Here is a 14,603-nt window from a genome sequence, read left to right on the forward strand (position 1 = left end):
TAATTAAAATGTGAAAAAGAAATGTCAATTCTCTGATGGTATGCTTGTAAAAGTACACACAAATAATATGAATGCTCACACAGTCAACATGAATCTTTACACTAAAAAATACAGGCTTAAAGTTAATGCAATATAAATAACAGGAGATTCTAAATTACAAAATCACATATCCTACAGTGTGAACCCTCACTCGTGTAGTACACTGTCCCCTCTGTTGAGGGGCTGTCAGAGCTCAGTGTCTCTTCTGCAGACACTGAAAACCTCCCTGAGCCCCACTGCACCTCCTCCCACAGCCTTCCTGGGATCCGACCACCTTCTGAGTCTGCACTTGGGTTTAGAGCACTTACCCAGATGGACGTGGCAAGGGAGGATTCTGCCTGAGGAGATCCTGAACAGACTTAGATAGAGAGGGTTTAATGCATCTCTGCAGTTTGTAATTTTAGTGTTTGTTGAAGGTGACAAGTTCCCACTGGGGAGCACGGAAATGTGGCATCCCAGTGGAGCACCATGACTGCCTGTCACAGTACTTACTCTGTGCTGGATAACAGCCATCTGGGGAGGGCTGTGGACAAGCTAGTGAGCTCCTTTGCCACACTTTAAGGATGGATCAGAAAATAGGCACCAAATCAACAACCCTAAGTTTTCTCACTTTACTCCTTAGACTTAATTTGGACCAATTGCATCACCATGATGTGTTCTGGGATGTCGCCCTACTGGGCCACTTATAAGTTCCCTGTCATAGGAGGATTCTGTCTCTAAATAAATGACAGGCAGCCTCCCCATAGATCCATTTTCCCATGGAGTAGAAAGTTTGCACCAAATAGACAACCCTAACTTTGCTTATTTTACTCCTTAGACTTAATTCAGACCAATTTCATCCACTGTGTTGCCTCTTTGGCAAGTGGAGCTATGGGTGTCATATGACTTCCCATGGCTTGGAGGATCCTCTTCCATCATGTAGACTGAGAAACTGTTGCTGTGTCAGTGCTCCCACGGAGTACCTCGTTTCCAAGTACTGTGGATTCTTTGTTCCCTGATTGCTGAAATCTATTTCAGAATTCAAGATGTGATTTAAGTTTGGAAATCAGTCCTCTGTCAAATGATGGTTTGCTGAAGTCTTTCCCATTCTGTGGCTGCCGTTTTGCCCTATTCAAGGTGTCCTTTGTATTCCAAAACTTTTCAGGTTCATGAGGTTCCATTTACTAATTGTCCATCTTAGTGCCTGTGCTCTTGGTATTCTGATGAGGAAGTTGTCTCCTGTGCCAATGAGTTTGAGATTATTTCTATCATGTTCATTGGTCTGATTTCCAAAATGTATAAAGAACTCAAAAAACTAGATATCAACAAACCAAGTAACCACATTAACAAATGGGGTACAGATATAAACAGAGAATCTTAACAGAAGAATCTCAAATGGCCAAGAAACACTATGGAGACATTCAACATCCTTAGCCGTCAGGAAAACAAATCAAAATGACTCTTAAGATTTCATCTTACACCTGTCAGAATGGCCAAGATCAGAATCACAAGCGACAGCTCATGCTAGAGAAGATGTGGATCTGGGGAACCCTCCTCCATTGCTGGTGGAAGTGCAAAGTTGTACAACCACTTTTGAAGTCATGGATGGTTCCTCAGAAAACTGGGAATCAACCTGTCACAGGACCCAGCTCTACTGCCCTTGGGCATATACCCAAAGGATGCTCATCATACCACAAGGACGTTTGCTCAGCTATGTTCATAGCAACTTTACATCTTGTAGCCATTACTTGGAAACAACCTAGGTGTCCCTAGTTTACTTAGTTGTTCAAAACAAGAACACCAGGAAATTGGAAGGCAACTAGATGTAAGTAGAAAAAAATTATCCTGAATGAGGCAGCCCAGATGAAGAAAGAAAAACTTGGTATGTGCTCACTCATAAGTGGATATTAGCTGTAAAATAATGGATAACTATGCTACAATTCACAGACCCAGAGAGAGACTAGGTAACAAGGAGAATTCATGGGGAGACATCCATATCTCCCTGGGAAGGGGAAATAGAAGAGAATTCGTGAGTGGGCTAGGGGCAGGTGGGGAAGGGAACATGAGCAATCAGGATGGGGTATGGTGTGAGAGAGTGCTGATGGGGATTTCTGGGGGGGGGCATTTTGGGGTTGGGCAGAAGCCTGGTGCAGGACTCTCCCAGGAGTCTATAGGAAAAACCACAAGTTAAACTACTAGCAATAGTGGATAAGTAGCCTAAACTGGCTGACCACAATGGTGCTAGCCCATTTGTCATCCAAGAGATATCATCCCACAGCTGAAGGAGGCAGATGGAGAGACCCACAGGCAAACATTAGGTATTGCTCAGAAGTCCTCCTGAGAAGGAGAAAAAAAGTGTAGGAGCCAGAGGTGTCAAGGACACCAAGGGAAGGCTCACAGGATCAACTAGGCTGGGCTCATAGGGGCTCACAGAGACTGCACCGATGACCAGGGAGCCTGTGTGAGATTGACCTAGACGTTCTGCATATGTTACAGAACATATATGAGAGTCATGAGAATCCTAACTGCAGAATCAGGTGCTGTCTCTGAGTCATGCATTGGTTTTTGGGACTCCTCCTCATACTGGGTCACCTTGCTATATTAATAAACAGTGTGGGGGATAAGGTGCTTAGTCTTACTGCAACTTGATATGCCATGTTTTGTTGATACTCATAGGAGCCTTGCCCTTTCCTGAATGGAGACAAAGAAGAGGGGAATTAAGGGTGGGAGAGGGGAATGGGAGAGAGGGACTGGGAGGAGAGGATGGGGAGGAAGGCTGCCACCAGGATGTAAAATAAACAGGCTGATAAAAAGTAAAGATGTGAGTAAATTTTAAATGTGAATCTAAAAGAAGTGAAATGAAAAACAGAGAAGTAGGGGCACAGCTCAGGACTGAGGTGCTCACAGGCAGATGGAGCCTAGCTGAGGCTGAGGCCATGCCTGAGCTGGACTCCAGTCCCTGAGGAGCAGGAACCGCCAGCCTCATCCACACGATGATGACAGGAAGAGGCTGAGCTTCATCTGAGTGGAGCGATATGCACTGTACTTCCATATCCTGTGCAGACCTGGTGCACACTCCTGCACCGTGGACTCAGGAGAGGGAGGCAGGAGCTTACTTAGTTCAAGAGCAGCCTGAGACATGAACATTTCACACAGCATAACATCAAGCAGTCCAGGCAAGAGTAGTTTCTTGCTCAAATGGCTAACAAACTCTAGAAGGAGCCTCTTCAATGACCAAATGGTGTGGAAAGTTCTTCTGTATATGTGTTTCTTTTATTGGTTAATAAAGAAGCTGTTTTCAGTCAATGGCTTACCAGAATATTGTCAGGCTGGAATATTATATATATATATATATATATATATATATATATATATATATATATATGGAGAGAGAGAGAGTAGGGAGTCAGTGAGAAGCCATGTAGATGTACGCGGAAGACAGATGCCTCCATCAGAGCCCACTGGAACTATGTTGATAGGCCACAACCTCATGGTGATGCCCAGGTTAATGGAGATGGGTTATTTTAGGATGTCAAAGCTGGCCAATGAGAAGCTAGAGCTGCAATAGGCCACACAGTGATTTAATTAATACAGTTTCTGTGCAGTTACTTCTAGTCTGGACAGCCTGGATGGAACAGCCTCCAACAACACCCACCACTTAGTTGCATCTTTAGAGGTATTCTCCTCACACACTCTTCCCTAGTAGTACCAACCTGTCCTATCCACTTGGTGAGCAGAGACCCCTAACCAAAATAGGGACCTTTAATATTTTGTGCCCTACTTCTGCTTAATCCCAGGATCGTCAGCCGTTCCCCTCCTCCTCCAAACCACACATTCGAACACTACTTTTCCTTTACCAGCTCTCAAGTAGAACCCCAGGTGTGGGACACCCAAACCCTTCTGCAATGATCAAACTACAAAGTCTGATCAAATGTATAACTAAGGCCCAATTCCCCTTCTCTCTTCAAGCTTCAGGGGACTTAAGCATATCCCGGACAGAAAACTGTTAATCTGTTAACCCAGTGACTCACATTCCCTACTACAAAAGATGAAATTTCCTAGGAACTTTCAGTTTTTTATGCTCTTCAAATCCTTCTTTCTCTCTTCCTGCACATCACCTATGTAAAGCTGCCTTTGGCCCTCACACTAACCTCCTCTGACTCCTGTCAGCAAGCCATTCTGTAAACTTCAACAGGCCCTCCCCCAGGTTCCAGCCCTACAACTTCCAGAGTTAACTCTGCCCTTCTCTCTCTGTTACTAAAAAGGAGACAGCACTACTTCAGGCCACGTATACATGACACACAGATGGCGGCTCCCCCCATATGAAGGAGTATGTAAGCAGGAGATGCTATTGTTTCAGAAACCATAGTGGTTGAAGTACAGGCCCTTCTGACCCAACCACACATCAGCAGGCTACATTGGTAGCTCTATCCCATGCCTGTCAACTAGCAGATGTGAAATCCCTAAAATTATAGAGACTACCAGTCTGCCTCTCATCCCAGAAGAATGAGGCTTCACAGGCCCGTCAAGACTCAAGACCCTCCCCACTGTGTTGTGCCCTACCTCTTCCCCTTCCCCCTACTCACCCCCATCACTAGCAGACTCTATGTATGGAAATTTGAGGTTCAGGAAGTACATATTCAGTAGTTCAACCAGGCCACTCACATGGTAGGGTCTGGGGACTGCTGGAGACATGATGCTCACTCTGAAAAACACTCTGCCTTTATGAAGAACAGGATCTTTTTCATCCTAACTAGGGACTCATGGTGCCCCAGATGGAAAATGAGTGTCAGTGGTAAGCTTTCCTATAGCATTTCTCACAGTCGCCCGTCCACCAAACATGCTAAAAAACTGAGAATTCCCCATCCCACTCTCTAGACCCTGTGGTGTAGACACAGTAGAAGTAATCCAAAGCTCCTCGAAGGTTCTTACAGCAGTAAAAAACAAGAGCCACCAACTCCAAATGATCTTCAGAACCAGAAACAGCTTGATATCTTTAGCCAGCAGATCACTAATAGTCAGATACGGAATTGGATTCCACCCCTTTCTTCCTAATTTTTCTTAGTCCTACACATTGCATCCTGTCTCATAAACATCTTGCCTAGATGTCTTCAACAACAGATCCAAAAGATTTCTAACCAGACTTTGACCAGTTACTCTTATAGGGTTAAGAGCCCCTAGCTACGGAGCCAGAGATCTACAGCATCTGGTTATGTCCTGAGGATAAAGATTGGCCAGCAGGAACAACCTGCTTAAGTAGCCTGGGCAAGAAGAAGAAAAAAGAGGAAGGTGCCTGCTTAATCTGTGCCTTTGAGACTCAGTGGAGGGTGGTCGTAGTAGGTGTTTGGGTTCCCACACAACACAGCAAAAGCTATGCCTGAATTCCAGAACCCAAATCACTACCATGATGCCGACTCAGATGCAAAAACAAGAGACCTTATTCACGAGTTGACTTGGCTCCCTCTGCCTGTCCAAAGTGGCAGCAGCAGCAGCAGCAACTGGAACAGCACAGGAGAGAGACCTAGAACAGGGGAAAACGGGGGTTTATTGTGATTGGCTGCCCCCTGGTGGCATGAGGGAGAATTCTAGAATTCCAGGCTTGGGATTGGCTGCCCGCTGATGAGGTAAAGGGGCTTTCCAGGCCTGAGGGGAATTTCCAACTGCCTTTGACTACCTGAGGCTCTGATTGGTCCTTTTTCCCTTTTCAGGGACTGGCTGATTTCAAGTTAGGGGGAGAAATGGCTTCATTTCTGAGGCCAAACTGTGTTTCTTCTTCTGGTTCTTTTTATCTTTTTAATCATGGGGCCAAGGCAAATATCTTGAGTATGCTCTTAATTGAGGGACCTGGCGTGTTGTTTTGGTACTAGTTTCAGGGTTCTGGGGCTTTTCTCTGACTCTAGGTTCGGGGACAAAGTGTTTTTTCCCCTTGTTCGAGTCCCGTTTTCAGGTTGTTTCTTTCCTTGACTCTGAACCCAGAACCAGGCTGCTCGGGTTGTGATAGGGCTAAGGACTCAGTAAATCTGTGGGGACCTGGGCCTCTCACTGGAGATGGCACTGAGAGTTGTATATCTTAATCCTCAGGAAGCAAGAAGAGACTGAAAGACTAGACCTGACTTGAGCATCTGAGACCTCAAAGCCTGCCCCCAGTGGCATACTTCCTCCAACAATACACATCTCCTAAAAGGGTTGTTCACTATGGGCCTATCGGAGCCATTTTTATTCAAACCACCACACTCCATTCCCTTGCCTCCATAGGCTTAAAGCCATATCATAATACAAAATACATTCACTCTCACTTCAGTAATTTCCATAGTCTATAACAGTCTCAGACTTGTTTAAAAGTCCAAAGTCCAAAATCTCTTCTGAGATGTATGAAATCTTTCAACTCTAATCCCCTGTAAAATCAAAATCAAAAAGCTTTCATCACATGCTTCCAACATGTAATGGCACAGGATATACATTAGCATTCCAAAACATTTAAGAGAGCATGGTGAGGAAACACTGGACCAAAGCAATACCAAAATCCCTCTGGGCAAACTCCAAACTCTGCATCTCCACACCAAATCAAATGTCAAAGTGCTCTCAGACCTGCAGCTCCTTTCAGCTTTGTTGACTACTGAAAGACCCTAATTTCTAGGGTTCAGGGAAGGCTCCCCCAGACTCAATAAGCCATACCAATCGATGAAAACACCAAGAGGATTCTTTAATGTCGAAGGCGTCAACGGGGAACTCAATACTCCAGTGAGACTGAGCCCCCTTGGTATTTTTCCAGCAAGCATTTATAGGGTCTCAGGGTTACATAACAGGGAATCATAGCAACCGCAACATCATTGGTCAACTCAAATTAACATATGGGGGGGTCAACATCAGGACGAAAACAAGTCTAACAGGATGAAAACAGGACAAAAACAAGTCTAACAGGATAAAAACAAGTCTAACAAAACAAATCAGGACAAAAACAAGTCTAAATTAAGCCAGTTTTCAGCCAGCCAGTTTCTGCCTCCCTGAGCTTTGATACACAAAGGACTGGGTGTTTTTCTCAAGGCTGCTCCTGCTGCCCACCGATATCCTGTTTTTGCACCCTTGGCAGGTGTAGCCGGATTACTTTTGCTGCCCACAGGTATCCTGTTTTTACCTGGCCTAGTTGATCACAAAATCATCTTAAGATGGAGACTAGGGTTGGGGTCTTTCATTTCCCCCCTTTTTCTTTAACAAGGATTAAATCTTTATATCCTTCATTCTCGTTCCCTGTTTGGGGCAGTCTCGGGATCTGCCTGATTAAGCATCTGGAACTGTTGGGCCAAGACCATGGTCTGTATTATAGACAGTCTACTTTTTATAAACTGAACCATCCTATTAAGAATGCAGGGTGCACATTATGGTCATGCATGCGGACAAACATCCATAATCCCAGGAATTGGTATAGAAAGGCAGAGTAATGCAAGCTATCCTTAGCTCTATACCAAGTTTGTTGCCAATTTGATTACATATAATTTTATATTAAAAAGAAACAAGAAAGAAAGACATTTTATATGGTGTTATTGATACCCATTATATGATTTATAATGTACTTTAAATTGAAATAATTTAATAAACTTAAAAGAATTGCTCTCTATCACATTTCTTATATTTTATTCAATGGTACTAGATGAAGTTCTCTGGCTTCAACAAAAACATAGCTCATATGTCATATCCTTTGATTTACTGAAAGAAGGACATGTGTAATTATATGTGTTCACAATTATGTTCTTGGCTATCTGGCTAATATATGTAAATATTTGAAAGTTAGTTCTATAAGTCATGAGTATGTTAAAGTATCCCATAAATGGTTACCACCAAGTTAATTTAATAAATATTCATATTATTTTAATAAAAAAAAAGAATGCAGGGTCCAAAGGTCAGAATCAAAAGCAAAATTATAAGGGGCCCCATGATGGTGGATATTAAGGTCAACCAAGGGGATCTGTGAAACCATCCTTCAAACCAGTTCTGTTGGGCCTCATATTCTCTGCGTCTCTCTTTGAGACGCTCCCTAAGCTTAGCCATGGAATCTCGGATGACCCCAGAATGATCTGCATAGAAACAACATTCTTCCTTAATGGCAGCGCATAAGCCCCCTTCTTTAAGAAACAGCAGATCCAGTCCCCTCCTGTTCTGTAGGATGGGGTTAGGTCCTATGGGAGCATAATTCTGATCTATTCTTAGCTGTATTTTAAAAGCTAACCCCCTATTTTCTCTTCCCATATACCATCGCAGGCCCCAGGTATGTCCCTTTAACCAGCTTTGATAATCAAGTTTCCCTTGAGGGGTAAATGAAATGTTAGGGGGTAGACAATATCCCGTAGTGCAGGTCCATTCACCTGTTCCATGTCTACAATCCCCTGTTTTTAGGATCTTTCCAAGGGGAGCTTTTTCCAACCACAGCGGACTATAATTTTATCCCAGGAGGAGGATGGTTTCCAATATGCATCACCTGTGGTCTTGCATCCCCAGGCAGCACAAAAGTATTCCCCATAGCCTCCATATTGGTGGACAGTAGCCTGATCTCTCCCATCCCAGGGACAGACATAAAAATCAAGTAGAACAAGAAGACATTACCTAATAAGATTGGAGCAGCCTTCTACCCCATCGCCTCCAGAAGTTGGTTCCACGTTAAGTGTTAGCTGATCATGTTTATAAGCAGCTATATCCCAAGTACCAAGTGCTACAGCTAATTGGCAAAAATCAGGGCTAAGGTTAGGCCACCAAGTCCCAGGGGGTGGAAGCCAGTAATGAACCAGACCATATCTCCCATTTGGGAGAACACCTGCCAAGTAAGTTGCTTGGGCAAGTGAGGGCTCCCTGAGACCCTGGCATTCAAAGCAAGGAGGGCCAGGGTTATAGTCAATGCTAAGCCCTGACAAGTCTTATCTTTAATGGGTTTTGAGAGCGTTGGAGTCCCCATGATGACCCCAGGTCCTGATTGTCAGTGAGGTGTTCAGTCTGGGCTGCTTTGACGTGTGATGTGTGGATCCAGGCAGCAATTCCGTCCACCTTTAGGGCAGTTGGGGGTGTGAGGAATACAGTATATGGACCTTTCCACCGAGGCTCCAGAGTCTTGTTCTGATGGCATTGGACCCAGACGCTATCGCCTACATTGGTGTCAAAGTCCCAGTCCAGGGCGATTGAGAGGGAAGGTGGTGTCAATCTCATTGGGGAGTTGGGTTGGAGCCCTGTTGGCCCCTGGAACATTCTTGTGAGCCTTGAGGAAAACGTTTTGTTTTTCCTCCAAAGTCAGTAGAGCCTGCAGGAGTTGTTGGCAATTATCCCAAGTGGGTCGATGGCAGGGGGTCCTCTGTTAGGAGGTCTATGTGTGGTCCCCCTGAGGGAGGGATGATGTGGGAGAGTCTTCTGTTTGTGTTGATTTCATTCTTTAATAAAGAAACTGCCTTGGCCCATTTAATAGACCAGCCCTTAGGTGGATGGAGTAGACAGAACAGGAAGAAGGAAGTGAGGTAGATGGCTCAGACAATTGCCCCACCTCTCCTTTCAGAGACAAACGCCATGCCTCGCCTCTCTGGGGCAGATGCCATGCCTCTCCTCTCTGAGACACACAAGATGAAGCTCCGGCCCAAGATGGATGTACACTAGAATCTTCCCAGTAAGGCACTACTTCGTGGTGCTACACAGATTATTAGATATGGGTTAATCAAGATGTGAGTAAGAGGCTGGAACTAATGGGCCAGGCAGTGTTTAAATGAATACAGTTTGTGTGTTTTTATTTCGGGTGTAAAGTTAGCTAGGCGGCTGGGAGCTAGGTGGCAGGAATGCAGCCTGCTGCTCCTCACTACAGAGGGAGGACCAGCTTGGGCTTGTGGGCTTGGGCTTAGGTTTCTCCAGGACAGGACAAAGATGGGCAGGTTGGGGTTTGAGGGAGGCATAGGGACCGGGTGTAGGTTGCAAAGGGGAGGAGGGGGGAGGAGGTTGAGGAGCGGAGGGCTGTGGGGAGAAAAAGGGGGAGACCCAAGAGGATGGGTCCCGGGCCAGAGATTCCCAGGTAATGATATAGGGAATCTGGTCTGGGCATCCTTGGGGTCCTGGGCTGAAGATCTGCTTCTTAATCTGCAAGATAACATTCAAGTTAAAGGTACCAACATTTAGCTAGACAGAATTAAGAGTCAGCCATTCGGAGGCACAAAGGAGCTGCCATTTCTTCTTCTTGACATCCACCCCTGGCCATCGGCCCAGATAACTGTTTTGTTATATGTAATTTTACTATGTTAAAGTGAAAGTCTTTCTTTTTTGTTTAAACAGAAAAAGGGGAAATGATGTGGGAGAGTCTTCTGTTTGTGTTAATTTCATTCTTTAATAAAGAAACTGCCTTGCCCCATTTAATAGACCAGCCCTTAGGTAGATGGAGTAGACAGAACAGGAAGTTCTGTCTCCAGAGCTTAAGTTTGTCCTGGAGTCAAACTTAAGGGGGTGGTTAGCTTTTGTCCCATATTGGGCTTTTCTTCCAAATAGATCAAGATAAAAACTATACAGACAAAACAGACACAGAACAGACAGACAGACAGCAGGCCAGAAGCCATGTGGCACGGAATCGGCACAAAACCAAAAGCAAAAATTCAGATGGAAAAAAAAAGAAAAAAATTCAGATGGAGAAGCAGGGACTGTGTCTCCCATGTCCTCCAAAAGAGTGGCCTGTTCACTCTCAGAAACAAATTGGACTCCAAAAAAATCGGGTCCCCAGAATTCCCAGAACATCTTCCAGGGTGACTAGCGACGAGTATGTAACCTGTCAGCTCCATCCTGCTTAGCCTATGGAGCATTTGTATGTACAAACGACTTACAGAAACACATAACAAATCACACAACAAAACACATAAAGACCAGCCAGCTTAGCTCCCGATTGGCACTGTGGATTACTGAGTAGGGGAATCTCGGTGGGACCTCCAAGATGAAAGACCCTAATTTTTAGGGTTTAGGGAAGGATCCCCCAGACTCAATAAGCCAGGCCAATGGATGCAAACAGCAAGAGGATTTTTAATGTCAAAGGCACCAATGGGGAACTCAATACTCCAGTGAGAGTAAGCCCCCTTGGTATTTTTGCAGCAAGCATTTATAGGGTCTCAGGGTTACATAACAGGGAACCATAGCAACCGCAACATCATTGGTCAACTTATTAACATATGGGGGGCAAAATCAGGACAGAAACAAGTCTAACAGGATAAACACAAATCAGAACAAAAACAAGCCTAACAGGATAAAAACAAGTCTAACAAAACAAATCAGGACAAAAACAAGTCTAAATTAAGCCAGTTTTCAGCCAGCCAGTTTCTGCCTCCCTGAGCTTTGATACACAAAGGACTGGGTGTTTTTCTCAAGGCTGCTCCTGCTGCTCACAGATATCCTGTTTTTGTCCCCTTGGCAGGTGTAGCTGGTCTCAAGACTACTTTTGCTGCCCACAGGTATCCTGTTTTTACCTGGCCTAGTTGATCACAAAATCATCTCAAGATGGAGACTAGGGTTGGGGTCTTTCAACTACCACACACATCCTTTCCTTGAGCTGGTTCCACTCCCTGTTAGCAGCTTCTCCATCAGGTATCCCATGACTCTGCCATCTCCAATATTTTTAATCTCCAAGTCAATCTAGGTTTCACCTTTGCATATTCACACAATGGTCTCTCTAGGCCTCCATTCATGGACACCCCTGACATATACCTGGCCTCACAGCTTTCCTTAGTTGTAGAGGGAGATTCCGTAACACCTTTCTTGTGTCTTTGACTCTGAAGCCAGAACCACATGAATGAGGCTGCTAAGTTCTTTTGCTTGCTGGAGCTGGGGCCCCTTTGTTCAATCACATCTTCACCATCTTTCTGGTTTTGATGGTTTCCTTCACTTCCCAAGCTTGGCTGCCCTGAAATGTGATCTCATTTCAGCTTTCTTGAACCTCCAAAATGACATGATATTTTATCACTCTAAATTTAAATACTGTGGATTACTATATCTTTTTTTGGGAGTTCACCTTCTTATTATCTTCTCAAGGATCCCAAATTTATAGGCTCAATGTCCTTTAATTATGGCTAGAAACCGATTATGAGTGAGTACATCCCATGCTCATCTTTTTGGGTCTGGGTTACCTCACTCAGAATAGTGTTTTCTATTTCCATCCATTTGCCTGCAAAATTCAAGATGTCATTGTTTTTTACCGCTGAGTAGTATTCTAGCATGTATATATTCCACAGTTTCTTCATCCATTCTTCCACTGAAGGGCATCTAGGTTGTTTCCAGGATCTGGCTATTACAAATAATGCTGCTATGAACAAAGATGAGCATATGCTTTTGTTGTATGATTGGGCATCTCTTGGGTAGATTCCCAATAGTGGAATTGCTGGGTCCTGGGGTAGGTTGATCCCGAATTTCCTGAGAAACCGCCACACTGCTTTCCAAAGTGGTCGCACAAGTGTGCATTCCCACCAGCAATGGATGAGTGTACCCCTTACCCCACAACCTCTCCAGCAAAGGTTATTATTGGTGTTTTGGATTTTAGCCAATCTGACAGGTGTAAGATGATATCTCAAAGTTGTTTTGATTTGCATTTCCCTGATAGCTAGGGAGGTTGAGCATGACCTTAAGTGTCTTTTGGCCATTCGAACTTCTTCTGTTGAGAATTCTCTGTTCAGTTCAGCGCCCCATTTTTTAATTGGGTTAATTGGCATTTTACCGTCTAGTCTCTTGAGTTCCTTATATATTTTAGAGATCAGACCTTTGTCAGTTGCAGGGTTGGTGAAGATCTTTTCCCAATCAGTAGGCTGCCTTTGTGTCTTAGTGACAATGTCCTTTGCTTTACAGAAGCTGCTCAACTTCAGGAGGTCCCATTTATTCAATGTTGCCCTTAAAGTCTGTGCAGCTGGGGTTATGCGTAGGAAATGGTTCCCTGTGCCCATTTGTTGTAGAGTACTTCCCACTTTCTCCTCTATCAAGCTCAATGTGTTCAAATTAATATTGAGGTCTTTAATCCACTTGGACTTGAGTTTTGTGCATGGTGATAGATATGGATCTACTTTCATTCTTCTACAGGTTGACATCCAGTTATGCCAGCACCATTTGTTGAAGATACTTTCTTTCTTCCATTGTGTACTTTTGGCTCCTTTATCAAAAATCAGGTGTTCATAGGTTTGTGGTTTAAGATCCGGGTCTTCTATACGATTCCATTGGTCAACTTCTCTGTTTTTATGCCAATACCAAGCTGTTTTCAATACTGTAGCTTTGTAATAGAGTTTGAAGTCAGGGATGGTAATGCCTCCAGAAGAACCTTTATTGTATAAGATTTTTTTGGCTATCCTGGGTTTCTTGTTTTTCCATATAAAGTTGATTATTGTTCTCTCAATCTCTGTGAAGAATTTTAATGGGACCTTGATTGGGATTGCATTGAATCTATAGATTGCTTTTGGTAGAATTGCCATTTTTACTATGTTGATCCTCCCAATCCACGAGCAGGGGAGATCCTTCCATTTTCTGGTATCCTCTTCAATTTCTTTCTTCAAAGACTTAAAGTTCTTGTCTAATAAATGCTTCACTTCCTTGGTTAGAGATACTCCCAGATATCTTATGCTATTTGTGGCTATTGTGAAAGGTGATACTTCTCTGATTTCCCTCTCTGCTTCCTTATCCTTTGTGTATAGGAGGGCGACTGATTTTTTGGAGTTGATCTTGTAACCTGCCACGTTACTGAAGGAGTTTATCAGCTGTAGGAGTTCTTTGGTGGAGTTTTTGGGGTCACTTATGTATACTATCATATCATCTGCAAATAATGAAAGTTTAACTTCTTCCTTTCCAAATTGAATCCCCTTGATTCCCTTATGTTGTCTTATTGCTATTGCTAGAACTTCAAGCACTATATTGAAGAGATAAGGAGAGAGTGGACAGCCTTGTCGTGTTCCTGAATTTAGTGGGATAGCCTTGAGTTTCTCTCCGTTTAATTTGATGTTAGCTGTCGGCTTGCTGTAAATAGCTTTTATTATATTTAGGAATGACCCTTGTATCCCTAATCTCTCCAAGACCTTTATCATAAAAGGGTGCTGAATTATGTCAAATGCTTTTTCAGCATCTAATGAGATGACCATATGGTTTTTTTCCTTCAGTTTATTTATATGATGGATTACATTGATAGATTTTCGTATGTTGAAGTAGACACGATCGCCAGACAAAATTGGGAACTTGAGGGTTGGGCAAGACTGGGCCAAGGGAAGATGGGGAGAGAAAAGTGTGAAGGGGAGAACGGGGGGAGCTCGGAGGAATGGGGTGCTTGGGATATAGGAAGGGTGGATATGGGAGCAGGGAAGCATATATCTTAATTTAAGGAGCTACCTGAGGGTTGTCAAGAGACTTGACCCTAGAGGGGTTCCCAGGTTTCCAGGGAGAAGCCCCCAGTTAGTTCCTTGGGCAGCTGAGGAGAGGGAGCCTGAAAAGGCCAGTTCCTATAGCCATACTGATGAATTTCTTGCATATCACCATAGAACCTCCACCTGACGATAGATGAAGAAAATGACAGAGCCCCACATTGGAGCACCGGACTGAGCTCCCAAGGTCCTGATGAGGAG

This window comes from Arvicola amphibius, chromosome 2 (assembly GCF_903992535.2).
Source record: "Arvicola amphibius chromosome 2, mArvAmp1.2, whole genome shotgun sequence".
In the NCBI taxonomy this organism is placed as follows: Eukaryota; Metazoa; Chordata; class Mammalia; order Rodentia; family Cricetidae; genus Arvicola; species Arvicola amphibius.